The following is a 20,238-nucleotide window of genomic DNA, read 5'->3' as shown; positions in this document are numbered from 1 at the left end:
AAAATGAAGCTGTTCCCATTCATAACCCAGGCAATCCATGTCCTCATCAGGAGGTTTTCATAAGTGATTAATGGTTAATTTGTTAAAATTCAATGAAATCTTGTTTCCTCTCTTTAAATTAGAATTCAGGGAGAGAGAGAGAGAGAGAGACAGTCCCAGCCATCCCCTGCTGCTTCTCGACAGAGTATAATTCATCTGCCAGAACTGGCTATTGCTTTCAAAGGTTTACAAATAAAATAGAAACGTAGCCTGGGGCAACAACTCTGGAGCTCTGGAAGGCTCAGCTGAGGGAAGGGGGCAGAGGGGAAACCTCAAACCCCCGAATAAGTTGGCAGACTGTCTTTGGAATAAATCCAGGACCAGCATGGTCAAATTGTGGGCCCTTCAAGCCTACATTGAATCCTACACTGAATCCTAAACTCCTGTCCTGGAACACAATTTCTATTGCTTGTATGCACGGGGAGTGCTGAGGTGATTCCTATGTACTGAAGCCTTAAAAGTGTTGAAGATGTGGTAGAGAGGAGTATTTCACATGGGACATGCACACATTAGAGGCTGAGCTCCTTTTTGTTCCTTTCTGTTTTATTTCATTAGCAAGACATTCTACTGATGGTATATAACCACTGCTTATATAGAGAAAAATATATATAATTGGTTGCAAGCCATTACGGAGACAACCCTACTTCAGCTGTCAGACTAATTTGCTTCTATATAAAATCATTATCCTCAAGAGATATTTCAGTGTATCTCAAGCCACTGAATCTGACATTAGATGTTATGCTCCAAACCACAGACCATGCCCTTATTCACCCGAGAAAGCTGAAGATTCATAGCTGCCATTGGCAGAAAGGGATTTGCAGGCGTCCCACCAGTACTGCGGTGCTTGATGTTGCAACACACCATTCACTACCTTAGGACTGTGTCTTGGGCAGACATCCAGGCTGGAGCTAATGCCAGTGAGAAATATCAAATTCTCCACATCCCATGGTAGATGTTCCAGTAATTAATTAAAACTTTTCTCAAAAAAAAAAAAAAACCCAACTTTACTTCTTCCCACTCAACTCAGTGCAATGTCGGTTACTAAATGTGTGATCTTGCCAGGGTGTTTGCTTGCCAGACTGAAAAAAATCTTTTACTATTTTTTTCTGAGAAGAAATGGAAACATTTCTGTCACATAAGATTTCAAATGTTTTGAAAGCTTCTTCATTGCAATTTGAAGGGAAATGTTAGAGTTTTTAGATTTTCTTCAGGGATTTTTTTAAGTACTCAGAAAATTGAATCATGTCTGTGTGATTTTTCAAGCTGAAATGTAGCAGCACTCCAACTCCTTGTGAATTTTCAGGATTCTCCCCAATTTTCAAGGACTGTATTATTGTAGAAGTTTAGCTCCTAATTTATGCTTTCTTTTTTTTTCTTTCTTGAATTGAAATCTGTTTATCAGAAAATTCTCAGCCCACTCCCTTTTAAAGCACTCTCCACATTTTCCTAAGGGAAAAGATGCAGAAGAAATTCTGCATTGCCATTTCATTTTTAGATGGTACCTCCAGTTATAAGACTTCTCCCAATCATCGAATTAATAAAAAATGCAATGATGCAACCAATATTGAAAGCATAAATGCTTTCACCTCTATCGCTTTGAAAAAGACAAAAAGAGCATTAGTTCATTTAGTGAGCAAAAGATATGATTACCACAGTGACACCAAGACTTATTTATGTGTTTAAGGTACATTAAAGGAGAACATAAGTATTAAGCTTTATGTCTTTCTAGCATGGAGAAGCTAGGCTTTAATTATAGTAGAGGAGGCATTTTAATTTCAGCCCCCAATTATAGAATATTAAAACTTTTTCTCTGAACATACTCTTGAGAGTAAAATGTTTCAAGATTCTTCCCAGTGAAAAAAAAAATAGAAAAGAGTTTTTTCAGTTTGGTAAAGGAAGAAACACCCTTTTAAATAAATATAGGTACTAAACCGCTTCCAAGTTACCTGTGCATTAAATAAAAAACTTATTTTATTCAGATATGATAAAATTGTTCCACTGTTTGTTTGTTTTTCTTTGTCTGTGACTGGGAGTACTAACCCGCTTTTCTGCAATAATGGCATGAAAAACATTTGTCTTTGCATTTATGCAGTGCTATCACTGTATAAAGGCCCACTATTTCAATTTAGCATAATCTGTTGACAAAGACAGTCTTCCACTACAAGAAAAGGTGAAAAATTAGTTCTTGTTTGGTTGCAAAAGTGCACCCTGAGAAGTTTTGCTTTCCCAACCTTTAGAGGTCAGTCTGTCTTTTACTACAATTTCCTGGGCTGTTATGGCCTGTAATCACATTTCCCCAATTTGTCATGTCCACATTTTTACTTTCTCTACTATGATCTATGTCAGGAGGTTTCAGTCAACATTGAGACCCTATCTGCGCCAGGCACAAAACAAAACCTTTTAAGACCCAGTCCTTGTCCTTAATAGCTTGAATGGTGCAAAGGCAAAGTAGATCAAGTCAGAAGGCAAAGAGGATGTGCTTGTTTCCAGCCTCTTGGCAAGTCATTGGCAAATCATTAAACTCAATAACATGGATAGCCCACCTGTCTCAGATGCTGTATTGCACCGAATCACACAAATATGAGAAATTCTCCAAGGACCAGAAAAACAGAATGGAAAAAAGGTCTGTGGGTGCTCAACATAGGTACTGCGTTATAGAATCACAATGTGTTTGGTCTCCAAACTGGAGTTTAGAAGCATAAAACTTCCAAGCTTGGAAATGTTCACCCTTCATTTTGTGAAATGTTCTGGCTATTGCGTGTTTACACCATCTACTTCAACTCTATATTGAAATAAATATTTGTATTTAGTGATTACTCCTTATCTCTTCTATACAGTGTTAATAAGAAACTGCACATATTTCGGTGGTACTGTGTCATCCCTTGTGCTTGGGCTTCCAAGAAATGACATTTCCTGAATGTTGCTCATTAAGATTCACAAGCACCTTGTGGTACATACAAATCTTAAGAGCCCTAAATTGGGAATGAGTATCTGAATATAGTGATGTAGAGTGATTTTCAAAAAATAAAATTAAATTAAATTAAAATAAAGCAAGAAAATGTCACAGTTATGAATGGAATACAAACATTCTTTTCTAGTTCCTTTCAGACAAAATCACCACTGAATCCAGAGACATACAGAGAATGCAATACACTGTATCCAATATTCAGTCCATTCAAACTGACATAGACATAGTGAATTCATTGAAGTTATGCTGATATAAACCAACACAACAACTGATCCATCATACTTATTCAAATTTCTATTTTTCCCCTTTTTGACTTAATCAGAGTTGTTTCCCCCCTGGAGCGTCAATAATGAGGTATTTGAAGTATTTATTTATTGTAAATTCTTACTTTAATCAAGCGATTCTTCAGTGGACCTCATCTAGGCTTGCAGTAGTTGTTTTACTAATGCTTCATCATAAAAAAAAAAGGACAATCCCTTATTAATAAATTTCAAAATGTTTTTGTCTAGAAGATGCAAACAGAGCATCACGCTCAAATATACAGTCACATGGATGACACGGAGCATCTAAGCAGCAGAGCAGATATAAGGGAGCAAGCAGAGCTGGTATTGAAAGCGTGATCATTTCTCCCTGTTTGAAGTCAGGATCCACCAGACATTATAGCAGATATAGATTGTCAGCAGGATTTTTCCCTTAAGGGGAAGCAGGACTCATTAATATTTGCATTATTCAAATCAATGACAAGGTTAGAGGCTTACCACTAGTTGTTGCAACAATTTGGACTGACTCACCTGTTTTGAAAGAAGAGTGAAAGAAAGGGAGAAAAAAAATCCTGTGTGCCGTCCTTGGAAATCGTGGAGAAGAGGAGCACAGAGGCTGTGATCCATTACTGCTTGGGAAAGAGATGAAAGGAAAGATGTAAGAGGCTATGCAGTAACTATGATTCTTCCAAGGTTAAGAATTCTCAGGAAATCAGGAGACCCGAAACAGGAACAAGCCAACACAGAACACAAAAGCACCCGTGTAATTGCCACAGGGCCTGGTCCCGTACAAGAACTATACCCTGGGACTTACGGAGACCTCCCAAAGTGGCCTTCTCTGTCAGCACAGTGACAAAACGTGGAGCATTTAGGTTCTTGCTGTTTTTGTCATGATGTTTCCTATGTACTGGAAGGGTTATTCTGACAGCAGGTCCATGCTTTGGGGCAAGAGGGAATAAGAACTGCATGCTGCCATTCCTCAGTGATCTTCCTTTTGAAGTCTTGAGACTCCTTCAAACAGCCATGTAGAAGACAACGTCAAAGGAAAGACACATTTTGCTTGTTCAGTTGATTTCTTTCAGATTTCTTTTGATGGTTTGGCAGTCTCCAAGAAAAAATCATTAGAAATTTCTTCTTCAAGCCACTTTTTCTGAAAGTCTTGACTCTTTCTTATTCACTATAAATTCAGTTTCCAGACATGGTTTGTAAAGCAACAGTGAATCATGGCCAAACAGCTAGCATTCCCCATACTACATAACTTTGGTGGGCGGAAAAGGGGAGGGTGTGATACCCACTGAATCATTATCTTATCACAGCTCTTATAACAGTATTATAAGGCAAAACTGATGTGTCATATGGCCAAACTTTGCATTAGTGGAAATCCAAAGTCCCTTATTCTATTCCCTGTCCCCATTTCTTTTCCTGTTTAAACAAAAGAGAATGTTTGTATCATTAATTTACATTGCTTGTCATTCTTACCTGTCTGTAGATATTTAAGACAGCAATGGCAACAAAAACTAAAGCTAAAATCCCACATAGGTATTGAGGTACAGAGGCAGAGCCTTGTAGAAAAGGAGACGGGTTTGTTAGCTCATTAAGGCTAGATATTTTCCTAATGAGAATTTTCTCTATCTTTCCTTGATTTTCCACCCATAAGGGTGCAATTTTAACTCCTCAATGCAGTCCCATGTCAACCTGCTTTTGAAGGCACTCTTACATACTCCTTCACCACTCTCCAGCAACTGAAGAACTTAATAATGAGTAATTAAATACTGCTAAGAAACCTCACCTTGACTAATCTGTACTGTCTCACTGTTTCCTGCCTTCCTGGCAGGAATGAATTTGAAAAGGAAGCGAATGCTGGAAAAGTTATTAATACAGAGGTGTGAGAAACACATGTATGTTGCTGTTAGTATTATCATCTGAGTAAGCATGATGATACACATAGATAGACACATAGATAGAGCATATAAATAGACAGCTCAGGGTGATACACACACAGTGACTGGCCCTCATATATCTAAGAGAAACAGAGAGTCCGTCACTTGCTGCCAGTCTGTTAAGCAGCAGGGGAATAGAGAGGACACGGAGAGGTCAATCTTTGCTCAACTTAAGAAATAATATGTGTAGGGATGAAGGAGATCATTTCTAGCTTCAAACTGCAAGGATGCGACTGATGTCACCTGAGGAGAGGGAAGCAAAGGCTCAGTGATGGCAAGATAACACTGGCTGCGGCAGCAGAAGAGCCTTTAAGAACAATTCTCCTCTAAGTCTGGCCAATGCACAGGGAAGGAAGATAAGAGCCTGGCCCGATGCAGAGGAGAACAGTCTGCAGGCACTAAGATCCCACAATAGCAGTTCACCCAGGCAAAAGAGAAGTAGCTAATGGCTGCAGAGGTTTCAGATCATTATCTCTACTGCAAGGTTGCTGTTGCTAACCCAGAGCACAGCTTTCTGACGGGGAAGAGCTCCTGCAGGCAGGACAGCACAGCACACATCTACCAGGATCCTTTGCCGTGCATCCATTTCTTGACACCACTCTTCAGGAGGGCCTCAAATCATTGACTGTTTTAGCCATCTGGATAGGAGATCCAAGGATCTTTTTAGTCGTGAGGCTGAGCTGCTGCTGGCATGCACTGAATCCCAGATGCAGGATTGCAGGGCCAGCACCGTGAGCCGGGTGCTTGCACTGCAGAGCTTATGGAGAGCCAATGCAAGGCACCTTTCACCACCTCACTTGATTCAGCTTTCCTAAGTCTCCTAATTTAATGTAATTCAAAAGCACCCCTTACCCAGTACTGTGTTCCATTTGTTTCTGCGGGGTTTTAGCAACACAGTTTACCCTGAAAGGTGAAGATCTCACCTAATCTCAGCTTGCCGCTGATATAAGGAATCTCCGCTCCTAAACCTTGGCTTGGGGGCCGTCGGGGCTGCAGTCGTTCTCTGGCTTTCAGCACACGAAGGGACAGGGTCAAACGAGTCCCCGCAGCTGGTGCCACAACAGGGCATCGCCGCGAGGAAAGTTTCGCTGCTGGTGCCACCGCTTCAGCGGGTGAGGGCACAGCCTGGAGGGAGCTGTCACCGCGTGAGTCCTGGATAATGTGGGATTTGATACCGCAAAGAGAGACCTTTTAGGTAGGGCTGCAAAATTCACTGTGCTCCAGCAGACATAATAGATGAGGAAAGTGTGGGGAGGGGCAGAGGGGAAATAAGTGAGAGCATACAAATTAAAGAGCAGCATTTGAAATCTAATCAAATATTCCCTCAATTTACTTACCACCCCTGCAGTGCTGTGCAGCTTTATTAGGTTTTTATTCAGTATTCTCTTTTAAAGTGACATTTACATTAATTTACAGTACTAACATGAAACCCTATTTAAAAAAAGGCCTGGAGTTTTTGTAACTTTTTATTTTTCAGTGGCCTTCCCCGAGTTTCTAACTCACTAATAAGGAATCTTTAGTTTTATTTCATGTCTGCAGGAGTGGATCTGAAGTCTCTTCAAGGTGAGTTCCTGCTGTGTTTGTTAAATGCAGTAGGGACACCATCCTGGTGGGTTTGGGCAGTAATTGGCTATGAAGCAGAAATGCTCCACCCCAGTGGGCTCCATCCTCCAGTGCCTGCAATCAGCACCAGAGCCTATTCAAGCATCAAAACCAAAGACCAGCCACATTTTGGGTGATACACCTGAAATCAAAAAGCATCACACTGAGAGACCGTATTTTGCATACAAGCTGTGGCATTTTGCTTTTGGTCAGCAGAGAGATGTGATTGGAAAAGGAGATGCACCTAGACATCCAGAGCAGGCTTTTGATGGCGCGTTTCCCAACAGTTCCTTTTTCTGTTTTTTAGTTTTCTTTGTTTCTCCCCTGCAAATGTCAACAAGCTAATGGAAGTGTACAGAGCATTATCCAGTAGCATGAGAGGTGCTGGCATTTTGCTTGCTTGGCCAGAGACAAGAGCAGGGGAGGAACTCGTGGGTGAGCCTAGGACAGGACAGATGTGCAGTCTGCTGACACAGATTCTCTCCGATGATCCAATTTGTCCCCTTTTCCTACAATTTCTTTCTTTCTTCCTTTTCATTCTCTAATTAACGCAGGTAATGAATTGCATATGGCCATGGCATTTACTTCTCTGTGTGAAATCTGTAGCAGCTGCATTGTTTATCAGTTCAATATGTTTACTACAGATGCCATTTCTGTGTGACAATTAAGTTGTTTAAAATCTCTTTTTGCCACCCGCTATGTCCCTCTCCAGCCTACTCGTCTTCTTTCCAACATCAGAACCTAATTCCTTTTCCAAGCTGATGCCACAGTCCAGTTAAAATATATAACCCTCCAGAGACCTGAATCTTATGTGGCCATCTACGCTGATGGAAAGACGTTCTGAAATATTTCTGTATCTTCACTCCCACCAAACACAAGCTAAACTGACCAGCCAAGGTGCAAATGATGGAAAAACAAATATAGAGCCTTTTGCATGAGAGTAACGCAAATTGTTTTGCCTCCTTTCATTCAATCATGAGTTGATTCTACACCTCTCCAGAGAAATACTGTGTTCTTCAGACCTTTCCAAGTCTAATGACATCTGAAATGTACATACTTTGCTAATGCTATTGAACTGGACTGGAAATAATCTTTGAACCACGTCAATATGGCAAAACACAAAGAAGGAGCATGATTTACTCAGGCCATAATTAAACATTAAATGTGCCTCTCCTCCAGGCTCAGCTGAATTCCCATCAGCAGCGTCTGCAGCAGATTGTTTCAACCTAATGTCCTGTGTGTTTGGATTTTGTTAATTTATTTCCTGCACCTCATTTTCCTGAAATGAGTACTGTTATTTATGGTGCAGCAGCAAACACTTTACATTTATGGGGGGTTATGAATTTCAGTAATAGCTTTTGTGGCAATTTAATCTGTCCCAGCTATGAGGCATTTTACAATGACAATTAAATTATTATTAAAAAAATAAACCTCAAATGACATTCTTAACACTTATCAACATATCAAAAGTTTCATCGTGTTGCATTTTTGGACTCAGTTATAAATATCCCTATGTACTTTTTAGAGAATCCTTGCTATAAACTCTGAGTGAACTTAATTAACTTCCACAGTGAATTTGAAAGGAAAATTCCTTACCCAATCCCGTGTCAGCGAATGAAACATTATTTGAAAAGTTGGTTTATTATATGCAAAGGCTCGTGCCAATGCTTATTATTTAAAGACTCTTAAACTTGATGTACTGCATTGACTCCTGAAGAGGAAAGCACCCTGCAGGGCGGGAGTGGTAAATTTGTGCATTTCCTTGTCCTAACGTCATGGGAGCAAAAGCTTTTATTTCCATCGGTCAGCACTGTATATAAAAAATGATCAAAAAAGTGTCAAGTATGTTAATTTACACTCCATTAAATTAATTTTAATGCTGGCCTGCTGACTAGCTAATTTTCAAAGCTGAATATCTTGGTGATTCCAAAACATTTTTTTTTTCCCTACAAAACACCCAGGAGTCTCTGGATACTTTATTCGAGGGAGCTGGAGACTTGCTTCTTCTTCAGGATTCAATATAGATGTGCTAATCAATGCATACAAGAGAGAAAACTTAAATTCCCTCTCTTCACCTCCTCTCCAGAGAGGGGCAAGTGAAAACTTCCATTACAAAAGACTCCTCAAAGTTATTTTCAAAGCTCTCACTGAAAAAAATGACCCCTAATGCACTGATTATAGTAATGCCTAGAGGCCCAGTGAGATTGAGACTATATTTTTCTAAATGCTATATAAGATATCAGGTGGCACCTATTCTAAAGAGCCTGCTATCTGGGAAGACAAGGCAGACAAAAGGCTGGGTAAAGGGAGTGGAATTATACCTATCTACAGATAAAGCAGGGTAGTCTAATAATCAGTGTGCTATCAGAAGGCTTATGATCAATTCCTTGTTCAACTACAGCCTCATTCCACCCCTTGCAAGACACAAATATGATTTTTTTTCAAGTCAGGGAGTCTCTTCTTGTTTCCTTTCTCCATTTTACAAAATGTCCACAAAGGTTCACTTCACCTAGAACCTGTACAGAGGCCACCAGAAATGTGAAGAACCTGGTATTATTCTCGTTCCACCCTGATAATGTCCCACTCCATAGGTATATGAAACACAGTCTTCAATAATTTCTGTTTAAGCAAGAAAACCTTGCCCAAAAGGAAAAAAATCCAACCTTAGGAAAATGAAAAGAGATTACCTGGGGTAAGGAACCATCCACACTGATAAATCAAACTGCACTCCTTAGCAGCTGGAAGACAGTCTTGTAACTCATCAATCTATTGAAGAAATACTGCAGGTGAGGGAAGAAACCTACATCCCAGCACCCGCCCGGGTCAAGAGAAGGACTTTTCCTGCTTAATTAACACAGCTATTTAGTTTCCCTTCTTTAATTTTCAAATAACAAGTAACTAGGGAGACTTTTTACAGAGATCAAAAGGTCTTAATTTCTAGTAAGCAATCCATAGGCCACATTCAGACTGGTGACAAGGAGAGAACCGTTTATCAGAAATTATAACACTTATGCTTCAAGCTTATGTCTCTTTTCCATTGTGCCTTTGAATTTAGCTACATTTTCTGCATTTGAAGTTGCAAAAAATATACTAATATCTAAGGGAATTAAACAAAAAGTTTATACATGTTCTGTTCCCAAATTAAAAAGTGAGGGGACTTTCAGAAGCTTTGTTCTCCTTTCACTGTGGTTTTTGTTCTATCTTCAGAAGAATAAAATTAGCAGGAGAGGGCTTCCTCCCTCAGGCTGTTTGATGAACGGACTTTGCTCTCCAGACAGCCCCATGCAGTTCACTAGCAACAGCTTCAATGCTCTTAACGTTTCACTGTCACTGCATAAGAGTTTGGAAACTCGGAGTGAGGAAAGGAATAATAAAAAAAAAAAAAAAGCAAAAGCTTGTGAAACTTGGCTTGGAGCAAAGTTTTTTTTTTTTTTTATCTTTTGGGATATGGAAAGAAGAAGGCGTTTTACCCACAGTTTTCCTCTTCTGAGTGCTTTTTTTTTTTTCTTTAACCCCTTCCAAAGTGTTCCTAAAATGAGAAGACAGTTCTGCTAAAAGATTACTCTGGCAAGGTATGCTTATCTTGATACACTCGAGAGGATTTGGGGAGAGGATAGGGTATTAACTGTAAAGAATTCATTAAGATTTTTTAAGAAAAATAATATGAGTGCTGTCCCTTAGATTTGTTCCTCTAAAAGAGAGGTGAAAGGAAGGGAAAACTTTCTGAATTCACATAGTCAAGCACTGAAAAATGGTCACGCTCTAGGCTGAACAGATTCTTTCCAAAATCCATCTGCACCGGGATAACCAGAACTGTGACCAATGCATCATCTTCGGGTCAGCTGTGGATCGAGCTGAATTTGGAAGGAGAAATCTCATAGGTCACAGACAGGTGATCTGAGGCGGCCATACAGGGTTCCCTCTAGCCATCATAAACACAGTGCTCCTCTTACAAACTGTAAACCTGATAAGAGGTTAACTATGGACAGAAAATAAAGGGTTTTCGCTTTTTGAAGAAACATGATGGAATAGCCATTAAATGAGCTTAAAAGTCAGCCACCTAGAGTCTGTTGAAGCGCATGGATTTAGTGAGAACTGATGCTGTAATTTTGCATGTCTCCAACAGGTGGACAATTGATACAGTTAGAATGCAACACACTTCAGTGATCTGAAATTATGTGGACTTTTAAACGTAGTAGTCTTGACTCCTTTATTATTTATGTAAAGAGAGATAGACACCTTCACAGTGTTATTCATCATGTTGTCATTCAACAACAACTTTCTTAGAGAATCTGCCTATCTGTCCACGGACTGTAAAAGGAACTTAGGAAACATTACAGAGTTTTATGAACCCATGTTCAGAGCAAAACCCAGGTATATGGAAGCAAAAGGAGACCTAGATGGCAATCTGTCCCCAGGTGTGTGCAATTAAGTAGGTAATACAGCATCACTGAGATGCTCCTCTTTCAAGAGTCTTCATTCATCCTCCAGGAGACAGAACAAACATGGATTTATGTGGCCCAAGTGTTCCTAAGGCTGCACAGGCACCACTATCACTGGGAAAAAACAGTCCTGCAAGGATGGCCAGAGGGAAACATCCTGGTAACAGCTCTTGGTGGAGAAGTCTCCATCCAAATTGCTCTTAGGTCATCAGGGAGATCAGGAATGCTTATCCATATGCCTAGAGCCCTACAGAAAGTTCCTTTCCTAAACTATTTGTGTGTAGAAGATCAACAGCTATCAGGACATGCAGATGCCACAAACATAGGACAAATTTTCAAAGTACCCTACCTCAAGTTTTGTCATATTAGTAAAATCTGGATTGCCTTAAGAACTCAGTCTCCCACAGAGAACATTGTGATTTTCATAACCAGATACTTGCAAAAATTCAGGACCTGAGACATCCTTAATGCTCTGAGTTCTCATGACAGTACCTAAATAAGAGCTAAGCTCTTTTGAAAACATAGCCTGTATTTTATAAAGCAAGATTTTCACAGTACTTTCATATCAGGAATTTATTAAGACCTGCAACACCTTGGTAAGATAGGGTCATATTTTTACTCTTCTAATTTTACATATAGATAAAATGAGATACAGCGAGGTGAAAGTGATACGCACAAGATCATAAAAGAACCATAAATTAATGTTGAGTTTGGAAAGAAAAGGTCAGCCATCACAACTCCCACTCCCTTTTTTTAAACACTGGACCCCTAAAGTCCTTAAAAATACTTCAAAGTGATTAGAAACCAGATTTTATTCAATTTCCCCTCTGTGATTCATCTCACAAGCTGTATGACCTAAGATCTTCATTCAGGGTTTGGAAGAGATAGAATGAAACATTTATTAATAAATAAAAAGAGTTTGGAATATTTAAGAGGACCAAAGTTTAAAGATTACAAAGATCTGACGCTCTTTAATAAATATTAAATATCCATTTTTCACCTCATTTTTGGCCAGACATCAAGTGTGGTGGCAAATTGCAGGGACAACGAATTCTGAAGTCAGCAGACCTTTATCTTTGTTATAGGCTCTTTCTAATAAGAAATACTTCTATTCCCTTCAGTTGATGCAAATGTGCAGTTACTCTGATTAGCGTGAAGAGCACCAAATGGCAATGGAAATGAAGGAACCTAATTATTTCCAGCAGTCATTTCAAAGATGCTCTACTGAAATGAAAGACATGTCTCTCACCTCTTGGGCCCTATTATGTTCTAAACTTTGCCTAGCCTGCTGACATGCCGCCTCTGCTTCAGACGGATTTGATGAATCATGAAAACAGCACCGTTTACAGTTCAAGGTACCAAAGCAATTTTCCATTGGCACCTTCGTGTCCTTGCTGCTGCAAAATAGGAGAGTATGAAGGAAAAAAAAAAAAAAAAAAAAAAAAAAAAGCTCCAATGAATTTTCAGCAGTTGAGTGATTTCTACCAAAAAAAGAAAGAAAGAAAGAAAGAAAAAAAAAAGAATATTCTCTGAGAGCAAATCTGCATGCATGGACAGCACTGTGCGTGCGGGTGCCCATCTGCTCAGGCATGTTCCAGCATTAACAGGTTGTGGCAAAGTTTAGGTGAAGGTTTTTCTGTAACAAGAACACACAGGAAGACGAGACTATGCAGAGGGGCATCACAGTTTCCTAGCAGAGGCTGTGAGACATCTCATGAACCCAAGGAGTTGGTCTGAAGCCGTGCTGAAGGCTGTTCTCACACAGCTCACAGGTAACTGGGTACCAGGTGAGCTGGACTAGGGAGTTAGGAGTGTGCTGCTCACTGCTCCCGTCCCCAGGCACTGCTGGCTGTGCAAGGCAGGTAGCTTTCATCACACTTTGTCACCACTATTGCACCCTAAACACGGATTCTCACACAGTCTGTTGTCAAACTGATGCCGCTTGCTTGCAGGCTGTGCTACAGGCAGATCCGAGCAGCCTGGCAGCTCCCTTCTCCTAAGGAGGAACATTGTCACCAAAGGTGTTAAAGTCTCTGTGAGCCATAGAGGAGGCTCATGAGGTCACTTCAGGGGCTTCCTGCTATGAGGGTTTGTTTTGCTTTATTTTATTTTATTTTATTTTATTTTATTTTATTTTATTTTATTTTAATTTAATTTAATTTAATTTAATTTTTATTCTTCTGTCTCCACAATGGAAAAGCAAGGCTGGTCTACTAAAATAGCACCAACCCTCATTGTCATTTCAGGCTTTTGGTAACAGTCATTCTCATTACTTTAAGAAAGCTACCATTCTATGCAGAATTAATTTCTGAAACTGCGCGAGCAGAGCTGTGTGTATATGTATTTCTCCCCCTTTCCCAAAATGTTTGGAAGTTTTTCTTTGTTTGTTTATTTGTTTTCTTAATTATACCCCAAGACATTTCACGGTTGCTTGAGAAATCATGTAAAAGTCTTATTGAAAATATATATGTATTTTTTTTTACTTTTCTTTTTCTCTGGTAAAATCTTCATGAGGATTTTTTTTCTTTTTTTTTTTGTATTGATAGGTGTGAAATTAAGGGAATTTCACAGTTTTATATGAAAAGCGATCCTCATCAATGACAAATCTGTATCTCAGAAGATTTTTAACTATCTTTCAAACACGGGCTTTTCCAGTAGAAAGGCATAAAATTTCACATTATTTTAATGTACTACTCTTTTGATAAAATTTCTGTGAACTTCCTCCTGGCCTGACACCCTAGCTTTGACCCTTGAATATCGCCCTTATGAGCAAGCCACTGAATTCAAAGCTGGAATGAGCTCTTTTGTAAAGTGCAAATAGACAGAAACGGATGTGAGCTTTCAGAAAAGCTTTCTTCCTTCTGCCTTCAGCTTCCAGCCCCTCTCCGAGGTAGTCCTAGCTGAGGTGAGGCAAAATTTTCCTAATTTTAGAGAGTGCATGAAGTTTTTCATCAAAAATCCAATTTTCAACAAAAGACCTGAATTCTGTTCCTGATCCTGTCACAGATGTGCTGTAGCTTCAAATGAAACCATTAATCTCTCTGTGCTTCAGCTCCCCCAATAAAATGACATAGTAGAGCCTCCTTTCTCCTCTTTCTTTGTCTTTGTGATTTATTTGTTTTACTTCTCTGCCATGTTTTCACTGTGTATTTGAGCTGGAGGCTGTAAATACATTTCATAACAGCAATACATTTAGTCTTGGATTTGAAGATCATTTTAATGGATCCTGAACCAGCACAATGACAATTCCACTAAGGAATCGATTGACATAGATCATTTAGAATCCGTTAACTCACTTTCCTGTTTAAGTAATTTGTTCTTATTATATTAATAAAGTGGCCAAAAATGTATCTGAAAGGAAATATATACAAGATATATACAAATCCCAGGATCATTTTGAAACATAGTACAGCATCCAGCCCAAAAGGCTTGATTCCATGATTAGAGCTGCCTAAAGTCTTTCTTTTATTTTTGAATTTTAATCCTCATCTCTCTAGACTGCTGCTTTTTTCTCCTATTCACTACCCTTAAATCCAATCTAATTCCATCACACATCAAACCCTGGGGTAGGTTTTTCTGGAACTTGGTTGAATACATTTTCTTATGTTGTGTGTTTTTTTTTTTTTTTTTACTTTTTCCCCATTTCTGTATGCTTAAAAATAAGTAGTATCTTTTCTGTAATTCCAGACATAACACAGAGCACTCACTCTATTACACTGCAGCTGAATTCTAAGTATACAATTATACAGGGAGGATCTTTAGATAAACCAGCTTGAGGACCTTCGAACATTAAACTCAAATCAGATAACGGCTTTCATCTTGTGCACTGCATTACACATTATGCAGCAACTAAGTGGAAAGCTCAAGGAAAAAAAATATACCTTCCATGGGTATAAAGATGTCAAGGTAATAAAATAAGCAGACGCAAAATCCTCCAAATAAAAGATGAATGGAAAAGATGAAACAAATAGAGCATGCTGCCTGCTACCCAAGGCTTATTGGAGTCTCAGAGACTCGACCAGGTAGGGTCTACACCGGTCTTTTCATGTACTGCTGAGGGCTAGGAAAAAAAAAAAGCAAAGACCAAATACTCTAGGTGAATGCTGAGTCCCAGATCAAACTGCTAATAGAGTATTCTATGTAAAACAAGCAATGCAATTATTCCACTCAGCTGTGCTCTGGTAGGGCCTTAATTGGAAGAGCGTGCTCAGTTCTGCGCTCAGTGCTTCATTATACACATATATATTAAAAAAAAAAAAAAAAGTAAGGCGGAGGTAAGAAGCAGTTCATGGGAATTCATATGTAAAAAGGATTAGAAACTAATGCTCCTGAGAAGACTTTAAGGGAACTGGACACATGCACTCTGAAATAAGTGAAACCCAGAGCACAAGGGATTATTATACATGCACTCAGTTATAAAACACAGAGGTGAGGTACAGCATTTGTTCTCATGGAGATGACATGTGGCCCAGTGAAGGGTAAACAGCATCCATCTCATGCATCAGATAAAGACCTCTCGAGATGGATTCTGGCAATACAGCCTTTTTGTTGACACTGTTTTATTGGCAGGGCTGTGAAAACCCCATTGCGTCACGCTGAGATGGGACATTTTTATACTTTTGCTAGTTTTGCTAGCTGCCATTAGACTTAGATGCATGATCTGAGACCTGTTCAGCAGGATCCTAAGGCCTAAGCTTTGCAGAAGTCAGTGTTGGCCTCTTCAATTTTGTCTCAAAATACAGTGCCGTCTGTTCTTGCAGAAGAGGACCATGTAGGGTGTGAAGTTACAGCTGGTTCTCTGCAGATAGTATAAATTCTTCACATTCAAAGAGATGCATCTTCTAACTCAGCTCAGAACAGCAATTTCATAAGGATTGGAAGGAACTGAGGCTCTGTGTTGGATTGCACAATTCCAAGTAAGATATATCCCCTTCCGTCCTAACAAACACTCACAAGAAACATTTCTACTTCACAGCATCCTCTAGATAGTATGTTCTCCTACAGGCAGATAAGCTATTTCAGCAGCTCAAGGAAGGTAGTTTGAAGTAATGTGTATTGCTTGCCCAAAACTCTTCCCAAAGCTAGCTTTCTCTCTCAAGTTCCCACAATTTTCAACTTGTGCTTCTATAGCTGTAATTCCGACAATATCTTACCAACGACACTGCTCTCTCAGAGAGCCTCGTGAAGGTCCAGTTTATGTTTTGTTTAATCCGTATCAAAACCAAGTAATTTCCTCTCCCTGCTTCCCCGATGGGCATGCACAGCCACGGATGAGCCTGGACGTCACCTGCACGTTCGGGGACCCACAGCAGCCCCCAGCTCCTGCAGCCTGGGAGCCACAGCCCCAGGCAAGTGTTCCTCTCTGTCACTAATATTGCAGAGTTAAAACCCTAGGGAGCTGAATTTACTAGGGGTTTAGGGGGTTTACTAGGGATTTTTAGGGTTGCTGTCGCATTGTGGGTGGAAATTAAAGCAGCATAGCTGGCTTATTGTAACAGTAATAACATTTCAGGTAAGGTTCTCACTGCACTATCTTGACAACATAAGATAATCTCTCAAGGGAAGATGAAAAGAACTGTAATTACATCTGTGAAAGAAAAACAAAAGACAAGAAGTGTGGGGGGAAATCATTTGTCCTAAGTTTCATGGAAAAATCTTTGGGAACATAGTAACTCTTCTGGGAAGTAGTGGTGGATAAGGAGTAGGATGCAATGCATGTTTTGGTTTTATTTTATTTTCTCGCATTTTCACCTTGAAAGTGGCACTGCAAGTTTAAAGAGGTATAACATAAACACATATACACTAACAAAAGCTACTTTATAACTATTAATAATACCATCTGCAGGCAGACAAGCAGAAAAATGGCCTAAAAATAATCAGCCCTTATACTTCAGAGTATTTGTTGATTGTGTCTAGTGCTCAGGAAGGAATTTATTACTGCATAACTTGTTAAAGAGACTATGTGTTATTGTAACAAGTGGCTTACTTTATTCTACAACATCAGCTAAAGTCCAGTCTTACTAGGATTTTGGGTTACATAGTCAATGATACAAGAGTTTTCTTCAAAGACGATGACTCACTAGGAATATCTTACAGTTATTTTATGTAATATGATATTTTCCTTGGTCTGTTTCTCTCCATTCAGTGAGTATCATGGATGTTTACCTGGTAAAACAGTAAGAGGAGAAGAGCCAGTCAAGGTCCCTGCACCTAAGAGGTATCACCACGTCATCTCTGAAAGACTCAGGCTGAGCATTGCACAAATCCATCAGCTCCAGCCTTTGCATCAGGTCCAGGACACAAGTGTTACTCCAAACAAGTGCCTAGATGAGTAGGAGATGATCAAAGGATGGTTGCAATGCTATCCAGTTCCCAGACTGGAAGAGGGAAAAAGCAGAGCTGGACCTTCCCATACTCATGCCATCACACACTTCTTAGATATTATGGGGCAAAAAAGTCTCTTTCCAATATGTAAACCTCATATTTGCTAGCTCAAAAATAAAGAATTAATAAAAATCTCTGTTGTCATTTTGTTGATGGGGAAACCGAGGCATGAAGAAGGAGGTATTTCCCATGAGATGTACAATATGTGCACAGCAAAACTGGAACTAAAATCCAAGCTTTCTTTCTCCCAGTCCAGGCCACTGGATCCAGCTGCTTTCCATCCTACTTCTAAATGGTTAATTGAGCATCTGTAGTCTCCTCAACGTCAAGCTTTTCTCCTGTTCTTTGTGGATAGCCCTCCCAATCAATTATGTCAGAACAATCACCAGCATGGTATAATAATGTATAATTTTTCATCTAAATTAAAATGTACTTAGGAGACCTTTATTTCACTCACATTTCATTGCATTCGTCAGAAATGAAGCAGGAAAAAAAACTCTCTGAGCAAACACTGTGAGTTGTTTACAAATGCTTCAAGTTCAGTAAGACACAGACTGTCATTTTGCAAGGCCCTCCTCTTCCTATCACACAAGAGATTTACCGGGCAAACTCGGGAGAAAAAAATAGTGGGGTAGAGGGGCCAGCTCTGATCTTTAAGAAAACAGTTTGTATGAAGACATAACTTTGCATTTAGAAGTCTTCTGGTGTACTGTCAAACAGTAATTGCTATCTATCTAGAGACATTCTCATTTCACATCTCTCTCGGTCAATAAAACTACAAATTAATTACTATCCTGTGTGTGTATCGAAGACCAACACCATGCACAGAAAACATCCAGGGTGAAAATCAGGTCATATTTATCTCAGTCAAGCTATTTGAATATAGGTGAAAATTGTAATAGCCTCACAAGCAATCTAGACAAAGCAAGACAATTCAACAGCTTCGCCCATAAATCTTCAACTAACTCAGATATATTCTCACCTGATTCATTGCAAGGTTGTTCATGTATAGAAATAGATACAGGTGTGTGTATAAATAGAGTAGATGTTGGTTTCTGAATCAATGGATGCAACAACATTCTTACAGTCAGAACTATAAGCAAAATTCTTCTCCAGAGTAGTTCATTGCATTTACATATAATATCCTTGCAGCACAGCAGTAGGCTAGCTATTAATCCAACCACCCAACCAAAAATGTGTAATTTAGCTGCAGCCCGGGTTACATGTGAGTGGGGGTACCAAAAAGGTACACTACCTCCTGAGCTTTCTCTCTGCTGGTTCCTGAACCGTCATAGCCCATACGTTGCTCCTTCTCCCCAGATAGCTTTGTGCGTCTGTCTGACCCTGTCTCTACCTCTGGCATTACAAAATTTACATACAAATGTAGGTTACTTGGGATGTGGATTCCCAGAAAACCTGGTTTCAAGCAGGATGTTATTTTGGAGTAGTACAAGTTAAGCATCAAAAGTTCCACAGGAACTTAAGGAAAAATTTCTTGACAGCAAGGGTGCCAGAGCACTGGAACAGGCTGCCCAGAGAGGTTGTGGAGTCTCCTTCTCTGGAGATCTTCGAAACCCGCTTGGACTCAAGCCTCTGCCACGTGCTCTAGGTGACCCTGCGTGTGCAGGGAGGTTGGACTGGATGATCTCTAAAGGTCCCTTCCAACCTTAATGATTCTATGATTCTAAGTTATCTCAATTGCAAATTATAATCCTAAAAATACTGTGCTGTCACCCTACAAAGAAAGTTAACACATATTATGGTTTTCTTGGAGAATTTTTTTTCTGCCTGAAAATTTGGGCCAGTTGGATTTTGAAGGCTTAATATGTTTTTCCAAGAAATGACTGCCCTAGAAGACCAGGTACCTGCAGTCAGGCTGTGGCTCATCCACGAATTACATGTAATCAGTGTGATGTTTTTGCTACTGTTTTTCTCCAGAATCCCAGCTCCTCACTCTAAATGACTTAACAGCATCAGCGTGGGCTTATAGCAAAACAATATCACTGCAAACGCTTTGTCCAAAAGATACAAGGGGAAAAACTGCATTATGGTTAGAAGAATCAATTAGGATGTGAATGGGCATGTGGAAATTTCAATTCTCTCTCACACAACTACATAATCGAGGGAAAGCTTTGATTCTATAACCAGTGAAGTGGCTGCATATTTCAATCCTCAATTGTGTAGGAAAACACCAAATAAGATATTAACATTTTTTCACTCATACAGAAAAAGAAGTTTTTTTTCCTTTGAATATAAATAAGAAAAATGGAAGTAAACTTGAAAAACTCCAACTCCCCCTGCTGAGTTAGTAGGACTAATTGTACAATTCACAACTTAGTAATGCAAGCAAGCAATCGGCTGTGTAGGGCTTAAAAGCTCTTATTTCTATTATAAGAACTTCCATAATTCTCACTGGACTTGGATTTCTTTCCAGATTCATCCAAAATGGACAGTAGAAAAAAAAAATGAAGAAAAGAGCAGAGAAGAAAAGAGAAAAGGAGTGAGAGGAGGGAAAAAAAGAAAGAGGCAGACAGCAAAGGGGACTTGCTTGGGGTCACATCCTCAGAATAGACGTAGTAAGTTTTTCTCTTGAGTCAAGTGCT

This window comes from Tinamus guttatus, unplaced genomic scaffold (genome assembly GCF_059628265.1).
Source record: "Tinamus guttatus ecotype Peru unplaced genomic scaffold, ASM5962826v1 Tinamus_guttatus_pri_ptg000297l, whole genome shotgun sequence".
Lineage (NCBI taxonomy): Eukaryota > Metazoa > Chordata > Aves > Tinamiformes > Tinamidae > Tinamus > Tinamus guttatus.
Note: the sequence above shows the minus strand (reverse complement) of the source record.